At 36.7% G+C, this 22,138-nt stretch overlaps 1 protein-coding gene across 4 annotated transcripts in view; it reads right to left on the bottom strand.

Moving 5' to 3' along the window:
• The window catches only part of LOC124855789 (leucine-rich repeat and fibronectin type-III domain-containing protein 2), a 219,324-nt gene that overhangs the window by 147,645 nt on the left and 49,541 nt on the right, over window positions 1–22,138 (bottom strand). For 3 of the 4 annotated variants that reach the window (XM_047345873.1, XM_047345872.1, XM_047345874.1), the window contains exon 2: window positions 8,474–8,578. The exons of the other annotated variant lie outside the window; for it this stretch is intronic. The gene's annotated coding sequence lies outside the window, so the exon portion shown is untranslated. The remainder of the gene's footprint in view (window positions 1–8,473; window positions 8,579–22,138) is intronic. 4 annotated transcript variants of the gene reach the window in all.

Here is a 22,138-nt window from a genome sequence, read left to right as displayed (position 1 = left end):
AGACAAATAATAAAATGGATAAAGACAAATGGAAGTAATCAAAGAGCTTGGGTTCATTTTAATGTAATACAAAACATCAAATAAGAATTACTTTACACACTGAGTCTGCTGGGGAATGACATATTGAGACTACCAAAGAATTTTATTGGCTTTTATTAAAATTTAAATCATACAGAATCATCTGTCAATATGAGTTTGTGGGCTGAACTTTATGAAGATCTTTATTAGTCCCATCAATTAGTCTCTCGCAATCTTTTATAGCGAATATTGTGTGGGTCTAGCTAAATATCAGTTTCTTGACAAAGGAACGCTGAATGGAAATTTTCCTGAAGATGAAATGACTAATATTGTTTGTGCTTTTTCATTTTGGAACATTTTTTTAATATTTATATTTCAGATATTAAGTTTTATTGCTTTTTTCTTGTACCATATGTCTTGCCTGCAAGTATGTAGATTAGTATGTAGACTAACATTGGAAATCTTGAAACGTGTTTTTTTGTTTTTACTTATCATTTATAAGAGAACAATCTGATACTGCTCTATAATAGTACAATAGGCACAAATGAGTTTTATTTGAAATGTATGTGGATAAGTAAAGGCAAAGTATTGGGCCACTGGAGCAGACCCATCTGTGCAAAGTGGGTCTGTAATGAAATGACAGATTTGGTGTAATTTACAGCAAAAAGTTAAAAGATCCAATCCAAATGACCTTATGTTTAAATACAAACTGGGTTTTTATGTTTAAAAACCCAGTTTGTAACAGCTAAGCAATTTAATAAAATTAGATTTTTCATAATTTAATAACCCAGCAGCAGACATTTTTCAACAAATTCCCTATATGTTAAAAATCCCCAAAAGCATTTGGAAACTTAACACATAAAAAGCAATAAGCAATAAAACAGAAGTTACAATTTCTATTTTACTGTACTTAAACTCTCTAAAAATGTTCTTGAAGTTGTTGTTTTTTTATTATTTGGAACTAAGTGCAAGCTACTATTAAGCTCACAGAAGCATGCTAACATTAGCTTGATTTGTACTTGGAAGTCAGGAGCAGCTTCAATTTAGACCTCATAGCTTCAAGATCCAACATAGCTGGCATGTGTATAAAACAGCATCAGTAATAAACAGTTTTTGTCAGGGTGGGGGTTTGAACCTCTGATAGTTGGTATCTCATTAACTCAGGGGATACATGGTAGGACTACTATCCAACAGCTATTTCAAAATCTGGTTTTGAAGAATCCACAAAATGGAGCTAAAAACTCAAAGATTTGGGCTGCTATTGCTAAGGGAACGTCAGCTTGCACACGGAACAAAATAATGAGCAGATTCTACTGATTTCTCACGTAAAAATTAAATACAGTTCAGGTGAGTAGGACATCATTCCTAAATTTGACATTTCTGGATTCCAAGGCAAATGGAATAATATTATACATAACCCACCATCTTTGTTTAAGAAATTAGCTTGCAGAAATTAGTTTACTCAATAAAAACCTGTTGTAATAAATTTTCCATTCTGCATTAGAGCTGTTGACTAATGGAGTTTTTTTTTGTTTTTTTTCTGACAAACATTACTAGGCTTCGTTCGGCTCCAGGACTGCAGTATAGTAGCTGTTCTTTCAATGTCATATTTAGTTGACTTTTTGACTTACAGAGTACACCATATAATGACTAGGAAAAAAAGTTTAAAATGTAAAAAAAATATAATTGCTTACACTAAATCTCACCTTAGCGTACAGGTAGATTAAACCTCCCTGAAAAAAATATAGATAACCTTCCATACAAACACGCACAACTTAGTGGACGTAAAACAGAACACAGAAACATAGCAAACAAATGTGTATTTAGAACGGCAACCAAAAGGGGCCTCATTATTTTTAATTAGCACAACCTTCTGTCTATTTCTGGGTTTAAGGTTGTAGCCATTAACCCAGAGGTTGTCAATTTCTGAAGGGAAATTCAGAAAACCCGACAGCTGACTGTGGGCAGACTACATATACCTGTTTACACTTAACTGTTCAAACACAAAAGCAAATAAGACAATAAGAGGACAGCAGCTTGATGTATTTAAAAATCTAGGCATAGAGAAGGCAGTGTACTGAAGTCCAGCATCAGAACAGGGAAGAAAGAGAAAATTAGTGACTTTAAATGTGTCATGGCTCTTGGTGCCAGACATGTTGGTCTGAGTATTAGAAAAAACTGATGATATACTGGGATTTTCATGTACAAGAGTCACTGGTTTACAAAGAAGGGTCTGCAAAATGTGTTGTTGATGTCAGAACTTTGAGGAGAGTAGGCAGACTGATTTATGATCATAGAAAAGCAACAGTAGCTAAAATACCCATGGTTTACACTCCAAGTTTGCACAATACCATCAAAGCTAAAACCAGGTGGGTTACAGCAGCAGAAGCACACACTGGGTGCCACTTCTGTGCAGTTTAAGAACAGTCAGCTCAGGCTACAATTCAGCAGGCTCACCAAAACTAGACAATAAAAGATTGGAAAACAATATTGATTTCAGCTGTGGCATTTAGACTGTATGATCAAAATTTAGCTTTACCAACATAACAACATGGATCCACCCTGCCTTGTACCAATATTTAAAGCTTGGGTTGGTATAATGGTTTAAGTGGTATTATTTTAGCACACGTTTGCAGTATAGTATGAATTGAGCATCGTTTATACGCCATAAATTGTTACTGATTATGTCAATCTATTTATGACCACAGTGAACCCAACCTCTGGTGGTTACATCCAGCAGGATAATGCATCATGCCATGCAGCTCAAATCATTTCAAAGTGGTTTTCTGAACATGACAATGTTCTCTGTACTCTAATGGCATTCACAATAATCAGATCTCAATCTAAAAGTGCATCTTTTGGAATAAGAGATTTGCATTATGTATATGCAGCAGACTAATCTGTTGTGACTGCAAAATGAAATCAAGTCAATATGGACCAAAATCTCAAAAGAATGAATTCTTAAGACAGTTCTGCATACAAATGGTGGTTTAACCCAGTCCCTGGCTGGTGAATGTGTACATTTTTGATTACTTGACTTGGACAATACAAGTCCCTGACAGCAATACACAATTTGTATGCAGCATGTGTCTTCTACTGACCCTGTGCCATGGACTTTCCATCACTTTAAACTGGTGGTATTATTTTTCACCACCGATGCTGTTTAAGGGAATATTCTACAACATACAAGGCCTAAAGGGAACAGCAGGGCCGACACCTCATCTTCAGATATCATAGTGTCCATGAGAGCTGCCTGCATTTCTCATAAAATAAGGAAAATTACAGGGAAGAGCAGTGACATGGAACTATGGGGCAGTTGGAGACAAGAAATAAGGACCAAAGAAACCAGGAAGGAGGGGGTGGATAATGAAGAACAACAAAAAATATATTTACAAAGAATTTATGAAAAATGGGGAAGTAAAAAAGAAAGAAAATAAGTAATATTTTCTCCCTATTACACGCTGCATATATAAATAAAGATGGCTGCTATTCTTTAAAAAAAGTAATGAAGGGTGAAATCACAGTAAGAAGTGCTTTTACAGTTCACCTCAAAGGAACTTTGCCCGACGTGATGAACCTGCAGCGTTGACATGTGTGGAAGAACACATTATGTCATAACTGACACCTTAAAAGCTTTTTCAATCTCATGTCACATAAGCTAGAAAGACATCCTGGCTATCATCTCTTTTATTATTATTCCAGTCAATAAAAAAACATGCAACATTGTAGCATGCTCACTGTAGTAATTCAAGCTGGTGCCGCTTAATCTACTAATGCAATTAGCCCAGTTTTTCAACGAGACACAGATCTATAGGGAAGCAATTAAAATTAAAATTCTTTTCAGTGTATGGACATCACAGGGAAAAATCCTTGGACAATAAAGTGTTTGTTTTGGAGAGTTGATAAGTGATTTTCTTTTTGGGATAAAGACAATGCTGCTGAGGGAGATACAGAACAGAAGGAAGGACAGGGGAAGAAAGTGAGAAGGGAAAAGAGGAGATGTGAAGGAGAAAATGCAGAGGCAGAGCAGGAAAGAAAAATAAACAAACCCAAATGAAAAAGGAAGACAAACAGGCCACACAGGACTGGAAGAATAAAGAATCAAAGAAAACACAAGAGAAAACTGCAAAAAGCCTTAAATAAGACAAGTAAAAGGAGAGCTTTACAAACATAATGCTGGCATTTTCAATGTCATCGACAGCAGTTGTAAGTGACATCTCAACACCTGTCTTACACTGCATAACTGGCATGAGGGTTAGTTTGTACAGCCATACCGAAACATGACTTACTAGTGGTATAACGATACATCCAACTCACTAGATGAGCAATGCATCACATTGGGTTCAGAAGAATGAAACAAGGATTCAAGAATATTTTTGGGAAAACAAGAACATATGAAAACTGGCCACAGGTTATAACGGTTACCAGTGTAGTATAATCCATTCTGGGTTTGACTAGTTTATACTTGGGCCTTTATACTTAATACAAAGGGGATTCTAATGCAGATTAATAAGATATCTTTATGGGGTTTTCACAAATAGAATGAAGGTTTTATAAGTTTCAAACTGTGTTGGTTGCTAACAATTAGCCAGTTGCGCTATTCTTACAGTGCTTACAAATAATTCATATGTCTGTCATTTTTGTCTTTTTTTTTTTGTCATCACAGTTTGAATATATATATTGAATCTTGGCAAACAAACAAAATTCCATATTGGTAAATTTTTACTGATTTTCTTATTTTGGGATTTCAGTTTAATTATTTGCTATACAGAAATTCATCTTAGAGGCTTTATTTTATATTTGAGCTATGCTGCAAAAGTAATTTTTTTCACTGCTAAGGGTAAAAACAGTTTTGTACAATTGACAACACGGAGGAAAAAATAACAAAAGGAAAAAGAGAGGATACAACTACAGGTCCTTCTCAAAATATTAGCATATTGTGATAAAGTTAATTATTTTCCATAATGTCATGATGAAAATTTAACATTCATATATTTTAGATTTATTGCACACTAACTGAAATATTTTAGGTCTTTTATTGTCTTAATACGGATGATTTTGGCATACAGCTCATGAAAACCCAAAATTCCTATCTCACAAAATTAGCATATCATTAAAAGGGTCTCTAAACGAGCTATGAACCTAATCATCTGAATCAACGAGTTAACTCTAAACACCTGCAAAAGATTCCTGAGGCCTTTAAAACTCCCAGCCTGGTTCATCACTCAAAACCCCAATCATGGGTAAGACTGCCGACCTGACTGCTGTCCAGAAGGCCACTATTGACACCCTCAAGCAAGAGGGTAAGACACAGAAAGACATTTCTGAACGAATAGGCTGTTCCCAGAGTGCTGTATCAAGGCACCTCAGTGGGAAGTCTGTGGGAAGGAAAAAGTGTGGCAGAAAACGCTGCACAACGAGAAGAGGTGACCGGACCCTGAGGAAGATTGTGGAGAAGGGCCGATTCCAGACCTTGGGGGACCTGTGGAAGCAGTGGACTGAGTCTGGAGTAGAAACATCCAGAGCCACCGTGCACAGGCGTGTGCAGGAAATGGGCTACAGGTGCCGCATTCCCCAGACCTGGGCTACAGAGAAGCAGCACCGGACTGTTGCTCAGTGGTCCAAAGTACGTTTTTCGGATGAAAGCAAATTCTGCATGTCATTCGGAAATCAAGGTGCCAGAGTCTGGAGGAAGACTGGGGAGAAGGAAATGCCAAAATGCCAGAAGTCCAGTGTCAAGTACCCACAGTCAGTGATGGTCTGGGGTGCCGTGTCAGCTGCTGGTGTTGGTCCACTGTGTTTTATCAAGGGCAGGGTCAATGCAGCTAGCTATCAGGAGATCTTGGAGCACTTCATGCTTCCATCTGCTGAAAAGCTTTATGGAGATGAAGATTTCATTTTTCAGCACGACCTGGCACCTGCTCACAGTGCCAAAACCACTGGTAAATGGTTTACTGACCATGGTATCACTGTGCTCAATTGGCCTGCCAACTCTCCTGACCTGAACCCCATAGAGAATCTGTGGGATATTGTGAAGAGAACGTTGAGAGACTCAAGACCCAACACTCTGGATGAGCTAAAGGCCGCTATCGAAGCATCCTGGGCCTCCATAAGACCTCAGCAGTGCCACAGGCTGATTGCCTCCATGCCACGCCGCATTGAAGCAGTCATTTCTGCCAAAGGATTCCCGACCAAGTATTGAGTGCATAACTGTACATGATTATTTGAAGGTTGATGTTTTTTGTATTAAAAACACTTTTCTTTTATTGGTCGGATGAAATATGCTAATTTTGTGAGATAGGAATTTTGGGTTTTCATGAGCTGTATGCCAAAATCATCCGTATTAAGACAATAAAAGACCTGAAATATTTCAGTTAGTGTGCAATGAATCTAAAATATATGAATGTTAAATTTTCATCATGACATTATGGAAAATAATGAACTTTATCACAATATGCTAATATTTTGAGAAGGACCTGTATAATAGGGAAAAGAGCACACCTCAGAAAAGATGTCCACATTTGAAAAATATGTTTTAAACTGATATGTACAACCATATTCATAAAATTAAATTATTGAAATGTTCATTTATTTCACTAACTCAATTTAGTAAGTGAAACACATTATATAGATTAATTACACACATACTGTTAATTTCAAGCCTTTATTTTGTTAATTATGATAATTTCTTGCTTACAGCTAATGAAAAGAAGACATTTAAGATGAGATAATTACGTCAGACCAAAATAAATATAAAAAAACCCAGAAATGTGGGTTTAATAAAAAAATATGTTTAATGCCTGCTTAAAGGTTGTTATTTTTAAAAGGTAATTTTAATCTGACAAACGTACTTCTTTGGAAGGCATATTCTATTTTAATAAATATGACTATCTATTTATATTGTGTGTAAAAGTCATTAATTTCATAGATACAATACTGTGCAAAAGATTTAGGCAGTTGTGAATAAATTCTGTAAACAAAAATTAATTCAAAAACGAAAGTGTTAATCATTTATTTTCATCAATCAACAAAATGCAGTGAATGAACATGAAAGAAATCTAAATCAAATCAATATTTGGCGTGACCACCTTTTTCAAAACAGCATCGATTCTTCTAGCTACACTTGTACAGAGTTTTTGAAGGAACTCGGCTGGTAAGTTGTTCCAAACATCTTGGAGAACTAATCACAGATCTTCTGTGGATGTAGGCTTTCTCACATCCTTCTGTCTCTTCATGTTATACCAGACACACTCCATGATGTTGAGATCAGGGCTCTGTAAGGGCCATACCATCACTTCCAGTAAGTTCTTCTTTCCGCTGAAGATAGTTCTTAAAGACTTTGGCTGTATGTTTGGGTTTGCTCACTTAGCATTTTGTAAATTGATAAAAATAAACAATAATTTATATTTCTGAAAGCATTCTTTCTTTACAGCCTTTTTTCACACCTGCCCAAAACGTTTGCACAGTTGTGTTAACACTTTTGTGTGACTGATAGAATGATTGTCTAAAACCCTAATACTCACTGCGCTACTTAAGTTGGACTGGTGAGCTAATATTGACCCTGCAGGTTTGTTAGCTGTTATGCTAGCTTTTGCCAAAATAAATCTTATTAACCTATTCATCGACAACTTGAATTGGCAAAAGATAATATTAATTTTTTTCACTTATGATAAAACGTCTGCATAGTTTGAAAATATACTTTGCACCTTGTCTGATTAAGAATATTCTAGAAACATCTATTGCATTGTAAATTTTCAAGGTTCCCATGTTTAATCTGTTGCCTGAAATGTGCAAAATTGCAAACATGAAATATTAAATTATACAAAAGACAGATTATTTTAATTCTTCCAACCAAATAGTTCTTAGTTCTAGTTTAAAACCCTTTTCATAAGCCAGCCTTTTATGGGATTTCGGTGCGGTAATGGCAAAAACTAATTTCATTTCCTTTTCTTTTAATGTGGAATAATGCTTCCACATACAAATATTCAAGATAAAAAAATGCCTTTTTAACAAATTAAATTAGTATGCAGAGATTCTACTGTAGTTACTCACCATTTGATTTGTAACTGTACCTATGACCTCTGGCCTTATTTATATACTAAATGTTCACAAAGTTTCATGTTGTTAATTTTAGGCTTTTTTGCTTTTTAACTAAGTCAAAGGTGAAGATAATGAAGATACGACTTTTAAATACAGTTAAAAAAAGGCCAAGAAAGAAAAAAAAATAAAAAGAAGGAGGAACTAAGGAAGAGATAAACAGAGGGAAAGAAAAAAGGAAAGAGCTGAGATAAAAGTGGAGGGATAAATGAAAGAGATATATTCTCCTGTCTTTGTTCATGTGTGTGATGGGGGCTACTCTTGAGACCCTATCACCCTAATTCTCAGCAAAAACAACCAGCAGAAAAAGGGAACCCTCCTAAGTCTGTTTACACAAAGACAAACTTTGTTTGCTGACCTTGAATTTCTCCTTTGGGCAACAGTCGGTCCTGAGTCCTTCCGCAAATGAATGCTACAATATGCCAAGGAAGAAGTCCTTCACCTCATCTGTTCAATCATTTACCTGCAGGAAGACACCGGAGGACACAAAGGATGAGAAATGATGCCACTCTTTGACATTTTTGTGCCGCCTTATTCTTTTTATTTAGAAAGAAAAAATGGGCAGGATTCTGTTAGCCTGGCAGATATCTGCAGTTCAAATAGTAGCGCTTTGTATAATTGGTCTGTATTTACAGACTTTTATGTTGTAAAGGCTGCTTTTCTGCTAATTTGCTTCAATAATGTTCCTGCAAGCATGCTCAAGTTGCAAAAGCCTGACTTTTCATGAAATGCCATGTTTAGTAATTTGCAGCTAATAAAATTTTAAGATATAGGTGGACACAATGGATAGATGGATGATTTCAGTGGCAAATAAGTTAATGTCTAAAAACTGATTCACACAGTCCCAATTCATATTTTCTTATAGTATGTCAATTTTAAATGGGAAAGTTTTTTCAAACATGTTGGCAAATTGTAAAAAAACAAAACAAAACACAAAAACGTTCTGTCTTGCAACGTGATAAAAAACCAACAAAAAAACCAGCAAAGTTCAGTTTGAATTTATTAACACATGTTATTGTATCAGAATACACCAAATAATATGCAAATAAAAGGCAAAAGCTTGCCTTGCAGTTTCGAAACCTGACCATTTTTCCGTTTTGGTGCTTCAAACATGCGTCATGTAGGTTCTGCAGTTGTATTTACAGACTTTAATCAACAATTTATTTAAAGCAGCAAGACATTCAGCAGAAAAACGTCTGTCCTGGTGCTTCCGATGGCCAGTCTGCAACTACCAGGTTACAGGAGTCACATGAAGCCTCTTTTAATATATCAGTATACAAATGTCAGCACCAAGGCCAGAGACCAACAAACAGCTTGAGCTGTTAAAAAACAACTGACAGCACGGGGTTCTTAGTAGCATAGTAGGTATGCATGTCAACACTGTAATACACAATGCCCACACTCCTTATAGATTTATGTTCAGAGAGGGTACATATTGCTAGAAATCCTAACATTTTCTCAGCTTTAATTTGATTCATATTTTATAAAAATTGGATAAGGCATAAGGGCCGCTACGACCGTTTTTGTGACTGATGCATGTTCATCTCACAGATTTTTGGTTTTTGTTGATATGACTCAATGCTTAGCAATGCTTAGCAATGCATAGCAATGCATAGCAATGGCACCTAAATGCGCATATGACTAGCTATAGCGACTAGTAGGTAATGTCCAATCCAGTATATGGCTGCAGATTTTTCAAAGTTTCTGTAAGAGCCAAGATGAACAATTGTGTACCTTCTAACAATTCTAGCTCATGCAGTACATTGTATTAGTACCTAAAATGGTGCCCCCTGTATGTTAGATGTTATGTGAATACATAAACCCAGTAAAAATCAGTTAGATCCATTTCAATGGGCTCATCAACATCATCAACATCCAGGTGAAAACCTAAAACGTAGCAACCATTCTTTACCACATATTTCTCACTTTCATATTGAAAATCTTATTATTCAATAACAAAATGGGACCCAAGAAAGTGTAGACTGGTCTTGAAGCATCTGAAAGACATCACAGGCCTGCTGCTGGACCCCCTGCAGTTTGCTTACCAGGCAAACAGGTGAGCAGAGGAAGCAGTTAATGCAGGACTACACTTCATCCTACACAAGTAAGCATATTTAAACTGTCACAAGCTGCCTTTATTTTTTTATATAAATAAAAAAAATGGCTGTACATACACATACATTTACATACTACTCTTTTATTCTTATTTATATTTAGTATATGTGGGCTGGAAACTGAAGTCAAATTCCTTGTTTGTGCACACAAACCTGCCCAATAGAGATGATTCTGATTCTTGCTCAGAAACAAAACAAAAACCCAACATTAAATCAGATTTAGTGGCCAGCTTTGGTGAGATTTCTCCAACATCATACCTATATGCACCAACAACTCTCCTCAATTGTGAACTTCAATAAAAAAATGTAGAATAAAAACAATAGGTGATAATGACAAATGAATGCCTTTGTTTAAATTTTGACAGGTTCACATTATCAGTTAAGCAAAATTAGATTTTATAAGTTTTTACAGTATACTGTCACTATATTGTTACTCTTTTCAAAGTGTCAACAGACACCATTTGCAGTTGTTCTTCTATTGGTGTTCAATTATTTATACCCACAATTCACACTAAGCTTTTAGCGTTATGTTGTGTTATACAGTACTTCCTTCCATTTGGTAGCTGTAATTTTGTACCCATAAACTGAACATTTGCATATCAGTTTATTTCTCTTCGTGGTTAAGTATTTTGATGAGTTATGTAAATAAATCGCAAAAATGGTTAAATGTCACATATAAGTTGATTTAACTGTATAGTTTCCACCAATTTCTGATTGGCGGGCCCCAGGCCCAACTTATTCTTTAGCATCTTCTGTGTAAAAAAGAGTAGGAGAGAATGAAGATAGAGATGAAGTAATAAGAAATCCATAGCCACATTTGGCCAATAAAGCATTATCCCATCTAAACAGTCAAACATCAAACACGATTTCAAAAAATGCCTTGGCTTAAAAGAGTCATGTGAAATTAATCAACGTTCACTTCTATCGATGCGCTTGTCTGTCGGACGCAGCAAACTGCTAGTTTGGAGCTCTTTTTGCTAATTGGCTTTTATTTACAAATGGAACAGAAGATTCATGGATAATTTCAGGACAGGTAAAGGTGATATGTGGATTGGGTAGTCATAAATATGAAGCTCCACATCTGCCGCTTTTCTTTTTCTATGTTCTGCACTACCAGTGTTTGTTCTGATGAGTGACTGTCAGGATTTACAGAGAAAGCTGTTCTTAGCCTTACAGCTCTTGTTTTGTTTTTGACCCACTCTGCCTGCTATGCTCGTTCTGTTTTTCGCGGAACTTTTTGGAAACATTTTCTTTTTGAAAGTCCTATTAATGGTCGCAGCAGGTTATCTGCTCAAACAAAGCACAAACCTTTGCCATTACAGGTTCAACTGCAACATCTGCAACAACCAGACTGCTTGCAGAAACTGCACAAGCCGTTCTACACCACAGCAGATGTCAATGACTAGATATTTCTGATCCTTCCATCCTCTAAAACTTTTTTTCATGTCCAATAGCTACTGACTGAGCTTTTACTGTTACTAACTGTATGTGCTCTCTCTCACATTCTAAACTTGAAAACTGGCTCAGAGTTTCTGTTTTTTCTTCCTAGATGAAACAACTAAAGGGCCTACATCGATTAACATTTAGTTTTCCTTCCCATAGAAAGGACTCCTGGATCAGCGGTTCTGTGTTCTTTTTCTGTCTCTGCTCTATTCTCTTAAACCACCAGTCGGTCGTGGCAGATATGCGTCAACACTGACCTTGGTTCTGCTGGAGGTTTCTTCCTGTTAAAAGGGAGTTTTTCCTCTCCACTGTCGCTACATGCATGCTCAGTATGAGGGATTGCTGTGTTGGGACCCAGCCATGGATTTCAACATTAAACTCTGGTACGAACTCTTCTGGAACTTTCAAAATAAAGTGCATTAACCTTCTTCCAGCACAGCCAGGAAACGGGATAACTGCGGACTTCCTGTGATGCCACTACCCAAATAAAAGCACAGCTGTTGCTACATCCGCCCTCTTCAGACATAACAGACATAAACTCTTCAACTGGATCCAAGGATGTCATACGATCATCGATCATATGCAAAGATAAGTACGAATGAAATACTGTCTGTGTATCCGGTATTTTCATTCATGAACAGGGAAATTAAGGTGTAAGAGTTGCTTACTTTTTCTCTGAGGCCTGCAAAAGCAAATTGTCCCAAAGAAGTTCCCTACAGAGAAGCGGTCTCTATTAAGCCGAGTGGAGCGGTCTCCCAGTCTGGAAGGAAGACAGCAGAGACCGCATCACCGTGTTAACGTGCAGTGTGGTTGGCGGACACAACGAGCCGTTCTTCATCCACAGGTGGAGGTTAGTGGGAAGCTAACAAAGGGTTAGCTTCAACCCCCCACAGCTAAGGAGGTCAGCTGTGGCTAACCATTGTTCACTGTGGATACCTTCTTCAAACTTCATTGTCTCTTGGACAACATTCCTCACCACAGTTCATGAGGTTAAGTGTTTTGGGCAGAGAGTAATAGAGAGCTATCTAGATTGAAATGATCTAAACGTTTTTCATTTTATGAAATTTGGTTTTGTTAGTGTTGAACTCAGCTATCTTGATGCTAGCAGGCTATTTGCAGCACATGTGCTCAGGTTGTGTTCTTTGTGTGTTTTTAAAGTTAAGACAAACTTTACTTGAAGGGTGATTTTAAACAGAAGATTGATCATAACGCGCCGTCCGCCCTTATGCATTTTAACCCTTTTATTGACCCTGGTATTCTAAAGGTATGTGTTTCATTCTGGTGCTAAGCTATCAGCTTCTTTGTTAGCTTAACTGCTAACAGCTAAGGACATGTGCTTGCTGCTAAATAATATTTACCCAGAAAGCTTTAGTTTTCAATCCAATAAATAATGTGTCCCTAACATCATTTTACTAAATTTGATAACTAAGTAAACACCATTAAGCCCCATTTCTCCAGAAAGATTTGGCTCTTTCCAAAATATTCCCTTGTTAATATTTCTTCAAATATTATTTTAATAAATAAAGGCAGCTAATAAGACACCGTTGAGAATTAGTCATCCAGAAGGTTGGTTTTATTCAGCAGATCATTATTTAAAACATTATTTTATTAAAATAATATTTTATCTGATCTTGCATTGTGAATGGTTGTCTAAACGTTTGCTGATTATTACCTAAGTTAGTTCCAAGACTAACTTAACGTCACTTCCAGATTCTTCAAGATAATCATTGGTTCTCAAACATAAACATTGCATGGTAATGTTGCGTCACTCTTTTTGGTCATGGTTTCCACTCATCTTTAATGAACTTGTTTATATTGTACATAGCCCATTAGTCTTCCCTATTCTTTAATTCTGCTTGGTAGTTAGTTGGATTATTTTAGCATAGTAAAGAGTTTGTTGATTGAAATATGTTTGACTTTGAGTTGACTTATTTTTGTTAATAAATTCTTGTATTTTAAGAAATTGTGTGAATTCATTCCATGTGTGTGTAGAGTTTGGCTGTTCAATAATGTCAGAGCTCGTCTCACACCTTTCTATTTTGTCCTAATACCATCGCCTTATTGGGCTGGTATTCACAGGACAACCCTTAACAGACCGAAATATTATTTGATAAAATAATATTTAGGTCCCCCCCGCCCCCCATGCACCCTCCCAGGACCCTGCTGAGGGTGTAGAGTTGGTGCTTCTCCACGTCGAGAGGAGCCAGTTGAGGTGGCTCAGGCATCTGGCTAGGACGTCTCCCTGGTGAGGTGTTCCAGGCACGTCCCATTGGGAGGAGGTCCAGAGGAAGACCAAGGACACGCTGGAGGGACTATGTTTCTCGGCTGGCCTGGGAACAACTTGGGATTCCCCCGGACGAGCTGGCCCAAGTGGCTGGGGAGAGGGAAGTCTGGGTCTCTCTGATTAGGCTGCTGCCCCCGCGACCCGATCCCGGATAAGCGGAAGACAATGGATGGATGGATAGTCTGTGTAATTCAACTTGTCATACTAAAAAAATTGTAATAATAAAAACTTCATTCATTTCAGTAATTTAATTCACAAAAGAAAATGCATTTTTTAGAATATTTGCAAACAGACTGATGTTTCCCAGCTTTTCTTTCTGTTAATTCATAATCTGTTGTTTTCATTAAGATTACAGATTATGAAAACACAACCTTTCATTTCTTAGAACATGAAAATATTACATCAGACGAAAAAATTATATTTTAATGTAGAAATGTTGGCTTAATTGAAAGTATGTTTATGTGGTTGTTTAAAGATTGTTTCTTTTAAGAAGTACTTTTAATCTGGAAAACGAGCCTCGTTGGTATCTATATTGTATTTTTTTGAATAATAGACCTAATATTAAATTTATCTATCCAGACATTGGCTGTGCCTGCTTATGCTAATCTATTGACAAAAAATCCATCCTAATCTCCAGTCATTTCTATACTTCCCATTTCTCTTAAGTTCAAGAACATAATCAAATCTAATTCCAGAAACTGATAAGGATTCTATGTTTACTGATGAACCAAAGTTAAAAAAAAAAAAATCAGACATTTTTACCTTTATTGAAAGGTAAAAATTATTCTGTGTACTAAATATATAAAACAAATACTACATAAAAATTCCGCCATGTTGTTTCAAAGTACATGCTCAATACACAAAACAAAAAGTGTAGACGACAGTAGGGTAAGATTGTTTTCAAGAAATCTTAAAGTTGTTTAAAATCAAATATTTTTTTTTACCTAAATGTAATTTGCACGTGCAATGGAGGTGCAAAAACTGCAGCAAATTTAAATTTTGCAAAATGTCCATTAGCGTGAACAGGGCCTCTATTCTGAATGGTTTATATGGGATTTTTCATGCTTTTGTTTTTTTTTACTGCTTCAAATGCCTCGTTTTTATTTTGTACAACCAGTTAAAGATTAACTGAGTTGCACTGAAACCTCTTCCACCACTGAACCCACTGTTACTTCTCTCAGTGATCGCCCATCATCCAGACTTGGGTCAACTCAATCTGAAGTTGCACATTTATCACTCTGCCCTTGTAAATAACTTTAGCATTTTTCTAGGCAGGTGCCGACAGCTTACATCACTCAACCAGCAGCCAGACTCAGTTGGAGCTAAGTGCCGCGGCAATTATTGCATGACATGGCCATCCATATGTGTTCAAAGGGATATTAATAATTTATGACACATGCCTTATTGATTTCTGACCATCTCTTGGGCTTTACTTCGCTAAACTTATTTCTCACTGCTGAGTTGCTTTTTTGAGGTTCTCTTTATGGAAATCTCAATTCTTTATTCCTACTCATAGAAATGACAAACGATGGTCAAGTAGAGTAGAAAAGCATGCCACAAATTAATAGTTTCACATGTAAAGCTTCTTCTGAAAGTATTAGCTTTAATATACACTGTTCAGGCATAACATTCTGTCTAATTGTGTGCTGGTCGCTGTTTTGCTGCCAAAACAGCCCTGACCCGTCAAGACATGGAATCCTGTTGTTTCTAGCACCAAGATGTCAGCAGCAGATCCTTTAAGTCCTGGAAGTTGACAGGTGGGCCTATGGGTTGGACTTGCTTGTCCAGCACAAACAGAAACTTAAATATTCAACCTAAACAAGCCATCTTTGGTAATAGTTTCATTTTCAAATCTGCCGTTTTAGGCTTTTTTAACATATAAATTAGTATTAAATTGAACCTTCCACCTACTTTCAACCCACAAATTTACACTTGACATGATATCCTCCAAATGTTTTTAATCTAACACTATCGAACTGATACTAATTAAAAAGGAAAGCCCTTGCTGCCCTGAGCTGTCACTTCTCAAACACTCATGATGAAAGGTTAAGGGGTGTTATATGCAAATCTGAGGTTAAAAAAAAACAGCAAAATTAAGTGTTAACATGTGATGGAGTGCCTGATTGGTCTAGTTTTATATGCAAGGTGACAGCCTTTGTGTTTTGCATTGGGGACCTAAAATGTATTTGCCTAGATTTCTACTGGAAACCTGCAGTGGAAAATAAACACATCAGCTTGAGTCCACCCCATGCTGTGTTGTATTTTCTACATAAGAGCTTGTCCCTCTGATGCCCTCTTGGAGTCACCTTTCTGTGTTCTGGAGATTGTTCTGCAGCTTCAATAGCAAAAGAAAGATGGGCTCAGAGACAATTTGACACAAAGTCTTAGTAAAATACTACTTGCAGTTTACTCCAAAAGGTGCTTAGTTATGTTATAAACATAACTAATAGATAAAACTTATACAAATTTGATAAAAATATATAGTTTCTTTTTTTCCACAGCCAGAGAAGCATCACTGAACCACTACGTCATTAAAAACTGTTAAATATACATTTTTGTGCAGCAAAAAGCTAAAACTGCATGGCCATGAAAGAATGCTGGTTTTGTTGAACCAGATTTGAGCCAGTGATAAGCTATTTTTGGTGTTCTAGAATCTTGCAAAACATTTGGCTCCTTGAAAGAAAAACCTAAATAAATCACAGTAATATCAAGTCTTTTGTAGACTATGTTGTATTTTCAATCTTTAGGTCTTTAGTTCATCTCTACCCATGGTTCCCATGGTTGTTGGTTTGGGAACACTGACATTAACTGAGGCAAGTGTGGCCTGCAGATAAGATGCAGTTATGGGTTCTTTTGTGTCCTTCTGTATGAGTCATTGATGCACTCCTAGAGTAATTGTTTTAGTCCAGACACTGCTGGGAAGGTTCAACATGGATTTGTATTTACTACATTTGTGGATGATGGCTCTTATTGTGATTTGTTGGAGCCCCAAAGCCTTAGAAATGGCTCTGTAACTCTTTCCAGACATATATCTATCAATAACTTTGTTTCTTATCTGTTCTTGTTGTATATGAGGTCCTTTAGTCCCCTATTTAGATTATTTCTTAATTCTGCAAGCCAGTCACTGAATTAGGCACAAGTGAAACTGAACCAAGAAAATGTGGGTTAATCACATTTAATTCATGATTTAACAAGCGAGGGGAATTACTTTTTCTCATAGGGCCAAGGTCGTGGATAACTTTTCCCCCTAAATGAATAAAATCATTATTTGAAAGCAAATTTAGTTTTGTTTTTATTCAGGTTCTTTGTGTGATATTAACATTTCTTTGATGATCTGAAACATTTAAGTGTGGCCAAAACAGAAAAAACTGAATAAATTTGTATAGGGCAAATACTTTTTCACAGCAATACATTTCCATCTCTCTTAACTCTTTTGTTCATTGGGTACGTCATGCTATCATTCACAAATTCCAAATGATTATTAAAAATCAATAATGCCCTTTTATTTCAAATGTTTGGAGATGACAGCCTCTCTCTAACATTTTCAGACAGTTTGTCACTCTGTGGTTAGAGCATGTCTGACAATCTCTGCATACAAAATATGTAGGCAGGCAGGAGCATGGATTAAACATTTACAATAGCACCCGGGCAAACTAAGCTTTGTCACTGAGCAGATTTACCTTGCTGTTAAGCTTCTTATGGCACCTGTCAGCCCCCTTTTCAGCCTGACTAATGTGAGAACATAAAATTAATTTACATTTACAACAATTTATTTCATTTACAGCAGATGGGACACTCAGGGGAAACATTTCTGTATCGGATAGGGAGCTGTGGCACCAATACACTTTAGGCGAAGACTATAAAGTCATAAAATATTACATATGAAGTAATAAAGATTTGATATTGAGGTCTCAAAAGACATAGTATTCTTTCACTCATAAAAATAAAAATCCAAGCCAGTTTAATGGTCCACATTGTGAGTGTGATATACTGACGCAAAAGCCCTCAGGTGTAAAAAGCTAATCTCAGCCTCACTTCTCACAATCTACTGACGTCAAAATGCTCCTCTGAGCAGATTGTAAACACCGTCTGAATACAACATGAACTATTTATCAATAGTTGGAGTTTTAAAATACTTGTTAAAACTCAGACAACTTGGCCCTGACCATCTGAACACAGTAGATACAGCAGCTTATGGTTTTACTGCGTCGCCGGATGCACTTGATCAAAGTGATGCTGTCACAAGGAGGTTTTAATACTCCCCTACCAAGCCTCCCATGCACATGGACGATGACTCATGTAAGGTTTAATGTGAGACAGCAAGTCCAGACCATATCCCGGGCCTGCAAGCCTTTCCACAAATCAGAGCAGAGAAATGCTGCCGCCATAGGCAATTTAGAATAAGAGTCCATTATTTATATGGCTGTAGCAGAGCTTGGGTCAAACCTCTGACATGGCAATACATTGTGCTTTCACTGGTAAACATAAGTCTAAAGTATGAGCACTTTACAGCTGTTGAACGCAGCTTGTTTACTGTCTTCTTATCTGATCAACTTCAGCAGCAAAGTGGCTTCAGCAACATGCACCCACAGACAACTTGTAAACTCCCAGTGTTGCAGCAAACGAATGAATATATGCTGCACATAGGAAAAACCGCAAGAGAGTAATGAAGAGAAAACAGCTCATCTGGCTAAATCAAATGCAGAGGTTGAAGAAACGCTTCCCCACCATAAACAAGCAGATACACAAACAAAGCCAAAACTTGCAGTCTCTGTCATTGGCAGCATTTTGTCTGAGTTTGCTCTATTATTTTTTTTTCGTTCCTAATTATCTGGCTGAGCAGTGATTAAACGATACGCAAAACTACCTCCCACTCAACGCTCAGTCCCCACAATTAGCATTTTGTATACCACAAAATCAGGAAGTGTGAACAAGATATAAATATCCAAGTGTGTGTAATGCAGCTCTATGATTAAATAAGTGCTGTTAAAACAACATAAACAAAAACAATAGAATAACTAAAGGACTACAATAAATGCTTTTGTTATCTTCTGATAACATCTTAAATGAAGCACTTCTTCTTCCAGTTATGACACAATGACAGTTAAGTGAAACTTTTCAACGGTATTTTAAAGTTGAAATTACTCTAAATTTAACATTTTAAAGCAAGCTTGGGTTGGTGCTCATATGTCTTTATTGTAACTAGAGCTGTAAGATTTTAGAAAACATTCTAAGATCTAAGAGTGGACCTCAAGGCAATCAAACCCATCCAGCAGGCCAACTGTATTGCTTGTACGCAGAGCGTGAACATATGGCTCTTAAAATATAATGGCCTACCAATTATTGCATCCAAGAATATGTCTGCTTGTCATATTGCAGACATTGATGTTTTGATGACTGCAATTTAGTATATTGTGCAGCTCTAATTATAACAGGAATCATAGTTATTGTCCTTGAAAGCAAAGATCAAACTGTGTGAGGCATTTTTGACTACTGACCCATTCAAAAATATTTCAGTAGTCAGTATTCAGGCCATTACAATTGCAAGAGCAGAGTATCAAACTGGTCTGTCAGACTGCTTGATGAACAGTATCCAAACAACACAATCTGAGAAAACAGACCTATATCAAGCAACTGGGTCAAAAGAAAAAACATGTACCAAAACAACAATTTGCTAGCAATCTGTTACACGTAAAAATAAATTCACTGGCAATTTTATTAGTTAGCCTTAATTGTTTGTTACATATATAGAACAAGGATTATAAACGCTCCTCAGAGATGTTGATCAAAATTGACATAATAACATAACACAGTTGCGGCAGACTTTTTGGCCGCACATCAATGATGAGACTCTCTTGCTCCACCACATCCCAAACATGCTCTAATGGATTTAGATCTGATGACTCTGGAGGTCACTGGAGTAGATTTAACTCACTGTCATGTTCAAGAAACCCACTTGCGATGATTTGAGCTTTGTGACATGGAACATTATTCTGCTGAAAGTAGCCATCAGGAAATGAGTACTATGTGGTCATAAAGGGATGTAAATAGCCGAAAACAACACTTAAGTAGGCTATGGTGAGTAAACCATAATCAGTTGGTACTAAAGGGCCCCTAAGTGTGCCAAGAAAATATCCCCCACACAATTAAACCCCCAGCAACAGCTTGAAATGTTAATATGGTTTCTTGTTCGCAGCTGACAGTGTCTGCACCTGGTGTGGTCTTCTACTGCTGGAGCCCATCTGCTTCAAGCTTTAACATGTTGTGCATTCAGAGGTGATGTCTTACATATCTTGGTTGTAATGAGTGGTTATTTGAGCTGCTGTTTCCTTGCTGTTGCATTGAATCCCTTTTCCTCTGACTTCAACAAGGAATTTCCATCTAAGCAACCACCACCCACTGGAAATTTTCTCTTTTTTATAACACTTTCTGCATACCCAAGAGCAGGTTGTGCATGAACCTTCCAGTAGATCAGCAGCTTCTGAAAGACTCAAACCAACCCATCTAGCACCAACTACCAAAGTCATTGAAATCCCAGTTGTTACCAATTCTGACGATCAGAAATTGAAATTAAAAGAAGATCTAATGCATTAGGTTACTGCCATGTGATAGCCTGATTTGCTATTTCGGTTAAGTAGAAGTTGAAAGAGTGCACCTAAGAAAGTGACCCGGTAGGTGTACATGTATAAATAAGCTACATTTAATTAACTTCATGTAAAGGAAATTATCAGAGTCACCTCAGATCCATCCTGTATTATTGAATATGATTATTGATACACTAATGCATATATCACTTTAATGAAGCTTTTTATTAGCTCAATTTGCAATTGGATTATTTAATGCACTTAACCTGCAGTAAGTCCCTAAAAACTGGAGTCTTGCATGCTTTAGATGTTTCCCTGCTTGAACATAACAGATTTAAATGAGTGGGTGGTTAACAGGCTTTTGCTGAATTTAGTGACAAGCTGATATGATAATCCAACCAATCTGAATCAGGTGAGTAAGGGCAGACGCACATCATAAACATACAGGACACCAGCCCTAGATAACTGCAATCTCCCATCCTGGCTTTAAACAGAATTACTAAATTTAGAAATAAATAAAAAAGCCCAATTTTGTGTGTAGATCTCCTTGAATCTGTAGCTTTTCTGAAATAAAATGATGTAGACACTTTGTGGACACTTTACATTAGCAATTTTAGTTTTAGCTGCACACACACTGTAAACAGAGTCCACACACAGCTGAATTTAGTCTTTTAACCCCATGTTTTGCTACATTCCATCTGCTCATTACCTTTATTTCTCGCTGAGTCCTGAGAATTGTTAGCAGACTATTTGCAGAACTTGTTTTAATGTGTCCCCCTAACTGCTGTGCTGTGCGTTTGGCAGGACAGGTGCAACTACACTTTAACCTAAAAATCACACAACAACAAAAAAAAAGCTGCTTCCAAAAAAGCAAGTTTTGCAAATCTGTTAAATCCCCTTGCACAGCATCCCCTAGTAAGTTTTGCAAATACACCAAACAAAGTAGTAATAAAAATAATCCCCTGCAGGGGCTCACTAACACATTACTGACTCATTGGATGAAATAGACCAGTAGGATCCAGAAACATGAGGTCAACCTGTCAATCACATCGTGAATGATCCAACTTCAGCTGGATTAACTGCGACTTTATTCAGATGAAAAGCGTTACAACTCCAAAATCCCTTAATCCATAGAGAAAAAACCCTTAACTCACCAGGAAGTGCTGGATCAAAGTTGTGACTGAAAAGTTTGCCAGAAGTTGATAGGAAAAGGTTTTTTTTTTTTTTTTTTGCAGTTTGAGTCAGCTTCTTACAGCTATGTTGGAATTACAAAAATAATTTAAGGATCAAATCCAGGCTTAGTGACAGCTGTGTGTAAAACAAAGGTGCCATGGGAGGAAATCTTAGAGCTAAAAGGTAAATCTAAACACAAAATATTAACAAAAGTATATTTATTTCAGAAATTCAATTCAGAAAGTAAAAAATGTGAATTCCGTACAGATACACTGGACCAGACAATTTATATTTTTCAAGTTTATTTGGGTTAGTTTTGATATTTTGCGTTACAGCTTTACAAAACACACAATTCAGTTTATTAAATCTAGACTATTACTTAAGACCAATAAATTGAATGGTTTTGTTGAATACAGATGTGTATG

The sequence above is a fragment of the Girardinichthys multiradiatus genome, chromosome 19, assembly GCF_021462225.1.
Source record: "Girardinichthys multiradiatus isolate DD_20200921_A chromosome 19, DD_fGirMul_XY1, whole genome shotgun sequence".
NCBI classification, from domain to species: Eukaryota; Metazoa; Chordata; class Actinopteri; order Cyprinodontiformes; family Goodeidae; genus Girardinichthys; species Girardinichthys multiradiatus.
Note: the sequence above shows the minus strand (reverse complement) of the source record. Positions and strands in the feature narration are given on the sequence as shown.